The following is a 14,088-nucleotide window of genomic DNA, read 5'->3' as shown; positions in this document are numbered from 1 at the left end:
TCTTTCTCTAGATGAGTCAAAGTGATGATTGGAGTTGCATTGAAAGTGTGTTTTTCAGAAGTTAATTTTCTTTCAAATAAAGTTGAATTTGCCAATCCATTTTATCAGACTAAATATACTTGCCTTCTTTTCTCTTTCCAACTGGGCACACATACAGGCCACAGCAATGTGAAATTTTTCAACCAAAGCTGAATCTACTCATTTTCTGTGAGTATTTCAGTGTTTGGCATGTACACTGCTCTAACAGAACATTGTGTGAGGCTGTGACTAGTCACACACAATACCCCAATTAGCTTCTGTAGGCCATGTCAAATACCCCTACACTGTCCCAAAATGCCCAGCATATCTGTATGTGCAGGATCAAGGCACTAGATACAGTCACAAATTAGAAAATAAAGCAGTTGAACAATATCCACCTGGCATGCAGAATGGTGCATAGTCTGAATGTGGAGCTGAGACATTCAAATTCTTGGTCAATAGGGATCTAAGTAATGCCTGTTTTCTTTTTTGTCAGAGAATCAGCAGGAAGTTAATGAGAAATGTGAGCAGCTCTTAGCAGTGAGGCCTTGGATTTTCCAGAAGACTGAGTAATATATAATTACTTATTTCTGCTCTGTGGCTTCACTTTATATTTGCATAACACTGCACAGCAAGGACTGTAAGTACTTTCTAAGCCATTACTTCATCTGAGATGACGTACAGACAATCCACCACACCTCACACATTACAATACCTGTTTTATTGCTTGATTTCTTTACCTGAAAGAGGTGGATATGGCATCAGAACTCCAGCTTCCATTTTACTTAGGCAAACACTCTCACAACAGTCCCAGGCTACTTACTAGACTGTGATTTTCTCAGGAAATTATAATCTGATATATGCTTTCCCACAACACATTCATCAAATGTTCTGTGATAAAACATCTTGTTTTAAAAAGCCAATGTATCTCTGAAAATTGTTGTGCATATCCTAAAATTCTTAATTTGGATAAATTTGCCCATACAGCCTCCTATTTTTTCAAGGCACATCCTTTTCTGCAAACTTCTGGGTTTGCAAGTGAAAGTATTTCTCAGAACGTTCGTTGGCAAGAGGCCACGGTGTGGTTTGTAGAGTATTCTGTATAATTTCATATTGAATGGATGGAACATTTTTCTGATATTGCTAATTTACTTTAGTGGTAAAGATCAGGTAATTGTAACACTATTCTATTGAAAGAGCAAACCATAAACTATTGAGTACCTGAAAGGTCTTTTTTACAGATGTTAGTAAATAAAATGCTAAGCTTTCAACACCATATTTATTGAATATGTTTTAGTTCTGCTTCTGAAAAATTAAGTATTACAGCCCCACATGTCATGAAATACCAGTACTTGAAATACCAACCATTTTTCTTTATCTATGAAGTAATGTAATGTATACAGACATTCTTGAAAGATGCTTGCTGTGTCTAAATTATGAAAATAGGATAGTGTGAACATAGCAGGGCAGGCCAAGAAAAAGAAAGTTTAAGAAAGACCACCAAAGACAATCAAAACCAGTCATCAGTCTTTCTTCAGAAACAAACAGAAATAGGAAGCCTGCCAGAGAATCCACGCGGCCATGGAATGAGAATAGATGAGGTCAAGCAGAGTGCAGGAACAGTGCAAACAATCAGTATTGTTACTTTCTGGTTTAGTTCATCTAATTATTAATGAATATTACTGTTTTTTAAATGAACAACTTGATATAAAACCTTCATTTATCATAAAACAAAATACCCAACAATATATGAAGAAGGCAATTTTTATGCAGTAATTGTGTTGCTGACATTCCAAATTAGCTCAAAATCATAAAAAAAAATCACATATTCAACTCTAAGATTTGATTGTTACAGAGCTTTTTCATAAGGAACCATGAACATGTATTTCATTTGATCACAAAGGACAAAGATGTGTGACAGCGAGCCTTTTAAGAGTAAAAGTAATTTTTACTTCACTAGAAAAGCTTTCCTGTCTTCACTGTTTTCTTTGATCCCTTATTCATATTGTTCTGTGTGTTAGGTCAACATGGGCAGACTGACTCACCAGGCTTTAAAGCACCCAGACAGTAATGGAGTTAAAATAAAGGAACCTATTTGACAGCCTCCTTTTTGAAATGTCATCATCTGAAATGTTGTGCTCTGATACAAAGAAAATGAATCAGTTCGCTCCAGATTGAGGCTCTGAATAATCTCCCACTCCTTGTAGTTAGGACCTCTCCTGGGTTTTACATATTTTCATTTTTTAAAGAGAGCAATACACAAGCCCCCACACTAGTCCACTCAAACCCCTCCCATTTCATGGAATCCTGTGGTTTTACCCTTTCAGAAACATCCAGACTCTACCAGTCAAAACAAAAGTTTGCAATCTCAGGAAACTGAGATTGATATCCCAGAAACATTGCTGCTTTTACCTCTTTGAGTCTACCCAGATCTGGCCCCCTCAGTTCAGGAAGGACATTGAGGGGCTGAAGCATGCCCAGAGAAGGGCAGTGGAGCTGGTGAAGGGTCTACAGGGTTTGTCCTATGAGGAGTGGCTGAGAGCTGGGGTTGTTTAGCCTGGAGAAAACAAGGCTGGCAGGGGTCGTCCTCACTCTCTACAGCTGCCTGAGAGAAGGTTGTAGCCAGGTGGGGGTTGACCTCTTCTCCCAGACAAGCAGCAATGGGACAAGAGGAAATGGCCCCAAGTTGTGTCAGGGGAGATTCAGGCTGGACATCAGGAGGAATTTCTTTGTGGAAAGGGTTGTTAAACATTGGAATGAACTGTTCAGGAAAGTGGTAGAATCACCATCCCTGGAGATGTTCCAGAAACAACTTGACGTGGCACTTTATGCCGTGTTCTAATTGACAAGGAAATGGCCAGTCAGAGGTTGGACTTGATGATATCAGAAGTGTTTTCCAGCTTTAATGATCCTATGATCCTTGCCAATAGACATTCCACAAGGTCTGCGCAGGCTGAGGCTGTAGCTGCTCCATGATTCAGGAAAGATCTGCTCACTCTAGAGCATCAGCTAGAATTGAGTTTGAGCAAGAACCTGTGGGCAACTGTTCCTCAGATGCAACATCCAAAGAAACAAAAAGACAAGAGGACTAAGCCATGCAGGTAACCAGGCATCTTGGTCATGAAACTTCAAACTGTAAACACTACAAATCATTTAATGGATAGCCTGAGAACTAGTTAACATGGATTTATGTGCTGCCAGTTGTTGAGGAGAATTGGTAGTTTAAAGACAGAAGAGATCTCGTGTAAAGTGAGGTGATCTCTGTATGTAAGACCTCATTTTCCAGTCTTTTATACAATGTATAAGTAATGGCTCCAAGACAGGCCTTGCAACTCCAAGATTTCCATTTTGTCAAAAACACTTTTCAGGGATGTTATTCAACATAACGAAAGCTCAAAAGCTTTCTTTGGTGATGTGAAACAACTGCCATGTGCAGTTTGAAGTCACATGCACCTGCTGTGTTGTCTGCTGTAATTCTGCAAGGGGCAACACTTGATTTAACTAATCTACAGGCAAAATATGCTGGAGAAGGCTTTAAGAGTGACTCTTCAGGCAGCACAAATAAGTCTTTTGTATTCCTCCTCATTTTACTGACAAGCCAGTCATTCTTCCAGTGACCAGGGACCAAAGACCCTGGAGATCAAATCACTTTGTGTGCCCATCTGACTTTTTCCAACCAGTAAGATCATGCTGCAGGCCATTGCTCTGAGGACCTTGCATTTTCTAGGAGAATCACTTTTGGTGGTACAAAGCCCTGACAGCTGTTGATGCGTTTTTGGGATCATGGGAGTGATGTGTGTGTCTGTGTAGAAGATCTGTGTGGTGGCCGTGCATCGTTTATGTGTGTCTGTGGTGTGTGTATGTGCGTGTCCCTACTAGGAATAGCAACCTCCACCTCACTACTAGTTGCACCGGGAATTTCACCTCTGTTAGCTGACAAATTCTGCCCTCCTTAAAACTCTGCTGCACTGTGTCCTTTAAAACACACATTTAAGGAGTCAAGCACAAGAAGAGGGCTCTGTCTTCTATCTGATTAGGGAAAACATTTTAGTAGAAAGGATGTTGAAGACATGATCAGAGCCTGAAAGCATGCTACATTATTTGCAGACTTCTGTGTAAACTCAATATTCTGGTCTTTTCCTAGGAGGAAAAGAAAATGAGCAGAAGCATCAGTGTCCCAGTCTCTCTCTATTTACCCATGTAAATCTTAGAAATTTGTAAGCACTCCTAGCTGCTGAGTTCCTAAAAATAAGGCCACATAGGAAAAAAAAAAAAAATCATAAATTAACAAAGGAATGCTGTAATATATAATTTGTATTCAGTGTTCCTAGAGATCCTCACATGTATGAACATGGGGAGCCCTTATACTGAAGGCCATGTCTCTGGAAGCAGCATAGGGTTTTACATTTCTGTAGCCAAAAATCATGTTAAACCTTTGCAACCACTAGTGGAATAAGACAATAAGTCTAGGTGTGGCCCAAACCTGCATTTTTTTTAATGCATCTTTACTTATAGTTAAAGTGCCTTTAATTGTATTGTCAAGACCCATTCCCTTCACCTATATTAGTAATTGCTCTGATTTTCTGTGTGCCTGAATCTGAAAATTATCTCTCCCTCAAAGCAGTGAATACAGTTCAATCAGTGCTAAAAGCAAATGCTTTGAGCCACTGATACTTAAGGAAAAATTTAATATGCCAGGAAATGGCCTATGTCACCTTCCAGTCTACAATAAATTTTTCTGAGTACTGGTGCTGCAGTACAAGGAGGGCTTTTCTACATGCTCCTGTTAATGCCAGACGTATACTTATTAAAATCCTGGATCACACTGTTGTGTTGCAGCCTTCTGACCCTAGTTCAGGCTCCACAAGAGCTAATAAAATTAGCTGTTCCTGAGTGAACACGAGAACAAGTCCAGCTGCATAGTTCAGGACTCGCTTGAACAGGTGGGAATGAGGTACTCCAACCACAGACCAAAGCAGAGCTGGTTTGGAGATGATTCTGCAGTAAAGTCTTCTCCAGGCCTAGTGAGCCACACTAACAAGGTGTACAGGAATAGTATCAGCTCGGGATTATAGTCTCTGGATGACTACCTAGTAATTAATGAGCAATCATGCACAGCTCTTGAAATGTCCCCAGCCATCCTGGGGCTGTCAGGAATCGGGAGTGGTGCCCATGGGTGTGGTGAAAATGCACAGATGAGCAAAGATAAACTAAATGCACAAAGAATTGACAAGGCCAAAAGCTGCTGTTAGGTCTCAGTTTTCCTTGGCATTCTCACCCAAAGCCACAAATCCAGAGTTCTCTCTCTGCTGTAACACCTAACCACAGAGGTGACCACAGCCAGCAAGAAAAAGGCCAGCTGCCAGCTAAGGCTTACACAAAAGACTTGGTCAGCCCTGAGCCCATTGCTATTGACAGCCCATTCTCTAGTCCCAGACAAACCAGAGGTCTGTAACACCAATCATCACTATCACCTGAGCCTGTTGAAAGGCTACAAAGTCAAGAGGAAGCAACTAAATGCACCCTGACTCTCTGCAGCTCTCCTCAAATTTAGATCCAAAATTGAAAATTCCTGGCAAAGGTGCCTGAAAGGTCTGACTGGCTTTTGCTTTTTCCCCTGTAGCTTTTCAGCAGCAGCACCAGCACTAACGGCTCCATGCTTGCCTGGCCAACCAAGTGTACAGTCACACTTGGACTTCAACAGAGATAGAGCTCCAAAACTGAAAATGCCTAGATTGCTCCAACACAAAAGGTGACCGAACAGCTATTCCTGGCTATATCCTTCCCCTTTCAACAGAGCATCCAGATGGGAATATGAACTTGCCTAGCCAGCTAAATGCATCTCAACACCAAAGAAGCTCAGATACTCAAAATACCTGGTGATGGCTCCAAAACAATAAGTGACAAATCAGAAAGGTATTGCTGGCCTTTATCTTCCTGCTGTAGCCTGCTCTTTCCCTGTGCATCCTACAAACTACAGCACCAACACTGGAGCTACGCCCTTGCCTTCCTAACTTAAGTGTACAGTCATTTTTTTCAGTTTCAAACTTCATTCACCTGGGATGTTAGCCTGTGCTGGGAGTGCAGTTTACCAACAATTATAGCAGTTTACAGGCTGCAATAGGAGAATGAAAGCTAGCAAGAATTTTCTGTCCTGGCACTTTTGTGTGTAAGCAATCCATGAATGTTTACCATTTTCAAGCTTAGTTGCAGGCAATAGTAAATTAGGGTGCTCCCAAAACCTGGGAAATTATTAGCATCTGACTCTAAGGCTTCAGAATATTGAACACTTGTTTTATTAAAACTATACTATGTTACATTATACTATATTATAATTATACTATAAAGAATACTAAAGAATATTTACTACTAACTACTGAAAAACTTGTGACTGTCTGCTGACAGTCAGGACACAGCTTTTTGTGATTGGCTAAGGAAACAAACAATCTTCAGCAGAATCTAATTACCAAATTCTTTCGGGTAAATAATCTCCTAACACATTCTACATGTGCAAAACACAGGAGCAGCACATGAGATAAGAATTGTTTTGATCATTCTTATCTCTGTTTCTCTTACAGCTTCTCTCTATTCAGAGGGCATGTGAATACCACAGCAGGCTATTAAAAGAACAGGATTGCACATTTAAGTGAGAAGGAAAGCACATGACCCCACTGTTTCTGGTGTGGTGTACAGCCTGCATGAGGAAAAAAAACCAAAAACATGCAGCAGCTTTTTGGCCTGGCAGCTTTCTGTGAGAGCAGTCGCTGGACATTTTCAATTTTGGAGCTGGAATCTGACAGGAGTAAATAATGCTGTGTACATTGAGGTGGGAAGGAGCGCGCATACCCCAGAGCTGGTGGGGCGGTTCATAGGCTGCAGTGGATAGAGTGAAGGTCAGCTCTGCGTTCTGCCCGGCTGTTTTCTGCGGGAGCAGCGCGTGATGCGCTCGGTGCTGGAGCTGCCCTTGGCTCCGTCAGGGAGCATCGCGGTACACGGAGCGGGTTCCGCGGGTGCCTCGCCCCATCTAGTGGTTACATCGAGCGGACGTAAAAGCCAAAACAGCTTTCGGTCCTGCCACGTTTCCTGAGGCTGGGCTGCAACTCCTCAACAGCAGAACACCAGGACACCAAGAACGCCTGCCAAAGCCAGGATTTCCATACCCACTCTAGGACAGCACAGGTAGTTGTACGAGACCTTAGAGTGTCTTCCAGTACCTGAAGACTTTCAAGAAGGCTGGAGAGAGACTTTTCATGAGGGCAAATTGTGATGGCACAAGGGGAAATGGTCTTAAGCTGAGGGAAGGTAGGTTTGGACTACATTACATTCCTCACCCATCCTAAGCCTTCCCCCTGAAGCTTTTTGGAAAATTCTGCCAAAATTTGGGATAAGTTCAGAGGTGAACAAAATTATTTTGTCTGGTGCTTAAAATTATTGATAACACCAATTTCCACATTTCAGTCCCTGCAGTACATAATCATAGAATCAGAATTACACAATGGCTTGGGTTGGAAGGAGCACGAAAGATGATCTAGTTCCAAGCCCCTTGCCTTTGGTAGGCATGACACCAGGTTGCTCAAAGCCCCATCCAACCTGGCCTTAAACACTTCCAGGGATGAAACAGATACAGATTCTCTGAGAGACACATGCCAGTGTCACCATCCTCATAGAAAAGAATTCCTTCCTAATACCTAATCTAAACCTTTCCTTTGTCAGTCTGAAGCTGAGGCCCCTTGTCCTATCACTCCATGTCCTTATCAAAAACCCCACTCCAGCTGTCTTAAAGTCTCATTAGCTATTCAAAGGGGCTCTAGGGTCTCCCTGGAGCCTTCTGAACAATGTCAACTCTATCAGCCTATCTCTATAGCAGAGGTGCTGCAGTGCTCTGATCATCTTCATGTCCTCCTCTGAACTCGCTCCAACAGGTTCACATTCTTCTCATGATGGGCACACCAGAACTGAACAGTCCAGTTTTATGTGATTTTTAGAGTATCACATCCTCTTGTGCAGTTAAGTCCTTCCCAGGATCTATGATGAGTGTTTTAGAGCAACCTCTCTTTTCAAATCTCCTTTGAAAAAGGCTTTGTCCTTTGCAAAGCCATTTTAAAAAAGATATGAGATTGATCCTGTCACAGACTGGTGTGTGCTCCCTGATGGTGCCAAGAATTATTTTGTTGTTTCCTCTTTCTGAGTGCACCTCTGTGTTTCTAACAAATGAACTATTGTAATTCACACAACTCAGGTTTATTCAGCACACTCTTAGACCTGAGTGCTGTCAGTCTTGTTTATTGTTTTATGTCCTTTCAGGCCTTTTGTAGGAAGGCACAAAGAGCCTTTCTTTCAGCACGTACACCTCTGGTATCAACAAAGTGCTGAGCAACACTGTTGTCCTTCTTCTCCGTGATGGCTTGTTAAATAAATTTATATCTTTTGTTTCTGAAGAATTGGTTTTACCTCCATAGATGAAGACCCAGACAAGCTGGCACGTTTCTATAACATGTTCAACACTGAAATATGTTAGTTTGCATGGCATTTCTCAAAAAATCATTTGTAAATAAAAAGTTTTTTATATAGTCTTTTAAATTTTTTCCTGCTAGTCAAAGGTTCACTCTGTTTGAGTAAATGCTTCAGAGAAATTTCAGTAATCACTTCAGCTGTGCAAATCTTTTGAGTGTTGCTCTTTCTTGAAAGAGGCAGTGCTGAGATAAAGAATTATTTTTCAAAGGATCTACAGGTCCTTCCCCAAAGTCTACAGCAAGATTTGTGCAGATCCTTGAACTAAAATAGAAACACACTCCTCATCCCCTGCACAAGTCCTCCCGTCACTTGCAGTGGTGACCTTTGGAAAGTGGGTTTGAAGAAGGATGGTTCAGGGGGTTTGGCAGCACAACTCTGCTGACCTTTACTGAGATACTGCTTGCTGTTGAGCTGTCATCACTGTGCATGTTCCTGCTCTAGGTGTACATCAGCTGCCCTGGGAGATGCTTGTGCTTAAATCTCTCCTCCACCGCTCGTGTCAAAGTGGAGTTGTGCACATTAAGGACATTCACAAGCCAAGTACCAGAGCTCAGCTGACAAGCTATGACTTCCTAACCACCCACCTGAAGATATATAACTGTTTGCCTAAGGGCTTTCATTTAGTTTTTGATCCCCTGTGCTAGTGATAATATTAATACACTTTGCGTGCATGAGTGTCTGATGTCAATTAGCCCACTCTGATAAATGAAGTGTAGAACATAAGTAAATGTTTGCAGGAAGAAAGTTTAGATCCTGTTTATATCTTTCTTATCTTTGAAGGAAAATAAACTATTGTCTTATAAATCAGTTGCTATGAAAAGCTCATCATATTATTTTGCTATTGTGCAATAATATTGCTCTGGTGTGGCAAGAGGACACAGTCTGAGGGCTTGAGAAGTCAGTCCTAGGTAGAATTCATTCTATGACATTTAAAACTGGGTCAAAAATATCCAGACTGGGGAAAAAGCGTCCAAAGTTCAGACATTGAAAAAAACTTTGGTGAGATTCAAATTAGAACTTACTGATGGCGGAATTTACTACTGCATTTGATTTTGAGCTTGTCTGAAAAATATATGTCAGGTTGCCAGCATGTAGGGTAAAGATAATATGCTATCAGATGTAGAAATGAGGTGGAATAAGGGTTATATTTCTTCTTGAACTATGCTGAAGTGCTCATTCTAGTAATGCCTGGGATTTTTAACCCAAGAGGCACCATGCAACTGAAACTGTGGTCACACATTTTCTGATGAGACTGATCTATTTCATCCCTGCTCCTTTTCAAGAGGTCTATTTGGCATAATGTTTTGAAGGACAGAGAGAGAAGTAGTTTACTGTATTAATCCCTGATTTGGCATTTTGGTGAATGGGTCAGGGTTATAATTCCTTTTGCATACACACAGGAAGAAATCTTTGGCTTCTCCAAAGACTAAATCTATGAATTGCTTTGACTTTTATGCGTTCCACTCATTTATCCATTCAACTTTATTATAACAATATGTTAGGAAGGGATCTCCAAAAGATTTTAAAATTCAAATAAAACTGTTTTCATCCCACTAGTTTATTAAATACTGTCTGTCAAAGCCAGACCACAACTATTTTCATTGTTAGAAATTTTCATTTTGACAGTGGGCATACATGGAATTTCTCTCCTGGTGCAGCTTGAAGAAGCCAACTGATTTATACTCACATAAGTTGCTGGAGAGTGTGTAATCTTCAGTTCTACATTATCATCCTCTCCTCAAACCTTCCACCTACTCAGTGCTAATCATCTTCTTGCTTAAACATCTGGTCTCTAGACAACCAGAAATTGCACTGAAATATAAACTGTGAGGTTGCTCTCCAACCTCTCACATTATCACTCAATAACAGATATCAGAGAGACTTTACTCTGTATAAATACTGTATGCATTGCAATGCCTTTGGAAATCTTTGTCCTGTGCTAGAAAGTAGGAGGTACCCAGCTGCAAGATCAAAACTGTAAATATTTGAGACTAAATTGCACAAGATGTGCTTTCTATTTGAACTGTAATGGTGGGATTTGCTAGATTAAACACAAACATTTTCGATGGTGATGTTTGTGACTGAGCTCACTTTTTTGCTGTTGGAGAGAAAGAGGCACTTTTAGAGACTGATTTTAGAGGACTCTGATGGAGTAATTGATCTTTATTCCATACAATGTTATAGAGATACAGACAGGGAAGGTCTGGGAGAGGTTACCTGAGCCCCCATTCAGTCTCTTAGGGTGAATCAGGCACTCCTGGAACTTCCTTTGGAAAAGTTTGTCTGAGCTGTTACTAATGAAAGGTGCTGTGTTGACTTTGGTAAAAAAGATAGACACAGATGGCTTAATCCCTCAATAACTGATGATGTTTTCTTTGTATCTGACACTTCATTTCAGCTTCTGAAAAGTTATGTACCTGCTTTTAGTTGTTCTACTATTGGCCACGGAGAGAGAAAAGAATCTCTGGAGAACATCCTTTCTGCCCCAAAGTAGGTAAAATAATTTCTTAGTGATGTGACTCCCCTGGAGGTACCTCTTTCTCTCTGTTGGTTATAGGCCAACACCGCAAATTATCTGCCCAGTTTTAAGCATGATGGAGTGAGATGGAGTTGATCTGACCATTATACCAGAGCCCATATCTGAAAAAAATTTTCATAAAATGACCCTGAAGGTGATCAGATTCCAGACTCAATTAAATAAAAATTTATTTTTAAAAAGTTTTAAAAAATTAAAAAAAGAAAGTATCCTTTACCAAAATAAAGACTTAAAACATGTTTTATGAACAATGTGAACTCATCATAGCTTAGGTGGAAGAGATTATCTATATGTAAGGAAAAATACCTGGCAGTGGCAAACTAAGATCAGATCTCCTTAAATGGTTTATTTGATTCAAAAGTGTCATAAAGATTCTTGCAAGGTAGAGAGCAAATGGGAACAGCTAAATGACCAGAAGATCATCAGTCTTCTCTCCCACCTGCTATTATTATTTTTCCATCAGAGCCTGATGGATAAAGTGCATCTTAAGAATTCAGCGCTCCACTCTGGTGGCACCAGGAAGAGTTTTTCTGTCATTTGCAGTGTACACCAGGATATTATCTTGACTCTCAGGATTGCAAATGCTGCTGCTGTCGTATCACAGCTTTAATGGGCACTTAAAGGGACTACTTGGGTAAGCTGAATTCTGTAATTGAAAGGCCCTTCTGAGTTCTGGTTATGTCACTAACTACACAAAGTGCATAAGAAAGTAAACATTGTGGAAAGGAATAAGAGGACAACCATTGTGTAAATAAGGAAAATGCTTATGTGCCTAAAACAGGATTTCAGATGACTGATTGTTCAGCATTACACTATTATGCAATTTCTATGTATCATTAACAGTCTCCCTTTGTAATCTGCATATTTTTATAATATAAGATTCCTTTGATGATAGTCCATTTTATGAAGCTTGGTGATTTTTCTAATTACCAGTGCATCATTATTTTTGCTGTTATTACACTCATTAATGATCTGTGAAGAATTTTTTTCCTTTTGGATATTTTTTCCAGCACAACATAGCACATTGTTGTAATGGGAAGTATTTTGAAAACCAAACTAATTTTCCCAATAACTGTTTCCTGATAATTTCCCATTTTCTGTAATCTCTTGGTGTGAGAATGCTGTCTACATGTTCTGGAAATGCTGGTACTGAACACATTCTCCAATAGCAGTGGTGCAGTGATTTATTCTGGACCCTTTTAAGACTGACTCTTGGTGCTTTTCGTGTGCTCAACCAGTTGTACTTGAGCTTAGGTGAATCTCAGGTCTTCTTGAAATCTCAAGCAATGCTTTAGAAGTAAATGAGATATTTCAAGTGTAAAATCTCACATCTTGAGACTGGAATACCAAAACTAGAATGCAATAAACCTGAATTCATTCAGGAAAATATCTGCTGGAGTCAAAACTTAGAGCAAACATTCCGAAGCACAGACAATAAGAGAAAAGAGAAGAGCTTAAAAGGAGCAATGAGTATGGGTTTTATATTTTTTATAAGAAAACAAATCCAAATACAATGTTTTGGATATCTTCTTTATGAAAGAAGCACAAACCAAGTTTGGAAGCATGGATCCACTCTCAATTCAGTCTTTGAAATATGAATCAAAGCTGTCTGCACTATGGAGGCATCAGCCCGCTCTGCTCTTATGTTTCTTGAAGGCATCTACTTTGTATCTCATTGGAACAACTGCAAAATTGTTTTCTGCTATAAATTTTGAATGACTTTTTTTCTCCTGAAAATGAAAGACAAGCGGCATCTTACTAGTTAGCCAATAATTCCTGGGTCTGGCTAAGGCTGTGCTACTCTAAAGGGTGACTGCTTCTGTCTAGATAGAGCTGGTGGAGCTGTGGTCGATAAAGATTAATCCTATCACACATGCTGCTGGTTCAATTACCAAACTAGAAACTATGCAGATAAGTTATATCAACTTGAAATGAAAATTTTAAAGTAATTTTCTGCTGAGGTGTTAAAATAAAACAGTTGGGTTGAACTCTACAATTTGATCTATTTAGATCAGAAATCAGCAGAAACTCAAGGTGAGGATTATGCGCTATTCATGAAATGGAAGATTAGGATCAGCTCAATATCAATTGTGGGGAAAAAGAATATCCCTGGAATAAAGAACAGTGGTTCAAATATCCCATTCCAAAGTTTTGGATGTGTCCTCAGTGCTCTGTGCCACTCACTGTGCTGAGTTGGACGGAGGACAGAGGTAGCAGCACAATCTCTTAACATCAGTTAACCATGATTAAGAGGTCCGTGGGTTAAGTGACTCTGGAGTGCAAGTACAGCTCCAAGGTTTAAATATTATTTGGGGCAAAGAAACCTGTTTTTCCTTCACAGGCTTCCTTCAGAGAGCTCTTCTTCAGGATCATCCTTCTTCTCCTCCTGGTGTGCACAGCAGTCTGGATTCATGCTTGGAGATGAGAGATGGGCATCAGGATGCTGTGTCTGCCTTCCTGTGCCCTTCTTTGGCATGAGATCTGGATCCCTGTACCAGGCTGCTCCATGGCAGCACCTCCATCAGTAGCACCTGGAAAGCTGTCACATGAGTCATCATCAGTCACCACTGATACCAGTAGCTTCCTGCTCGCACCCTGTGGTTATTCATGCAGATTTTCATGTTGAAATTTGGCAGGACATACAGCCATTGGTGAAACCATGATTTCAAGGCACCCTGATGCATTCTTTTAGAAAAAAATAAATAAGATCTCTTCAGTCTTGTTAGAGCCATGTGTCTATACTTCTCAAGTGGGGCTTCTCAAGTCCACAAGATGTGTGATCAAAGCTCCATTCTGCTTCCTCTTCACCCAGCTGAGTGGGAGAATGCACAATGACCTTTCCCTTGATATTGCTGAATGACACGTGTGAAGCCACACAGGGGGTTCTGGGATCATGTTGGCACATTGGGTTAAGTCAGTAGGACTGAGGCTGTTATTTCTCCTCATCTCCATGGTAACCTCTTACAAACTGATATTTTACCCACATGCAAATTCTTAACAAAGAGCATATGCAATTCAGT

General features: G+C 40.4%; 1 long non-coding RNA gene across 2 annotated transcripts; it reads left to right on the top strand.

The window, feature by feature from the left end:
- Positions 1 to 5,559: 5,559 nt before the first annotated feature.
- LOC135295559 (uncharacterized) lies at positions 5,560 to 13,673 on the top strand. 2 transcript variants are annotated; one of them, XR_010357685.1, is made up of 4 exons: positions 5,560 to 5,770; positions 6,597 to 7,320; positions 10,931 to 11,022; positions 13,410 to 13,673. It is a non-coding gene; the product is annotated as an uncharacterized LOC135295559 (long non-coding RNA). The 2 variants fall into 2 exon arrangements; XR_010357686.1 differs by lacking the exon at positions 5,560 to 5,770 and having other exon boundaries at positions 6,554 to 7,320.
- The last annotated feature ends 415 nt before the right edge of the window (positions 13,674 to 14,088 follow it).

This window comes from Passer domesticus, chromosome 2 (genome assembly GCF_036417665.1).
Source record: "Passer domesticus isolate bPasDom1 chromosome 2, bPasDom1.hap1, whole genome shotgun sequence".
Taxonomy (NCBI): Eukaryota; Metazoa; Chordata; class Aves; order Passeriformes; family Passeridae; genus Passer; species Passer domesticus.
This window is presented reverse-complemented; position numbering and strand designations above follow the sequence as displayed.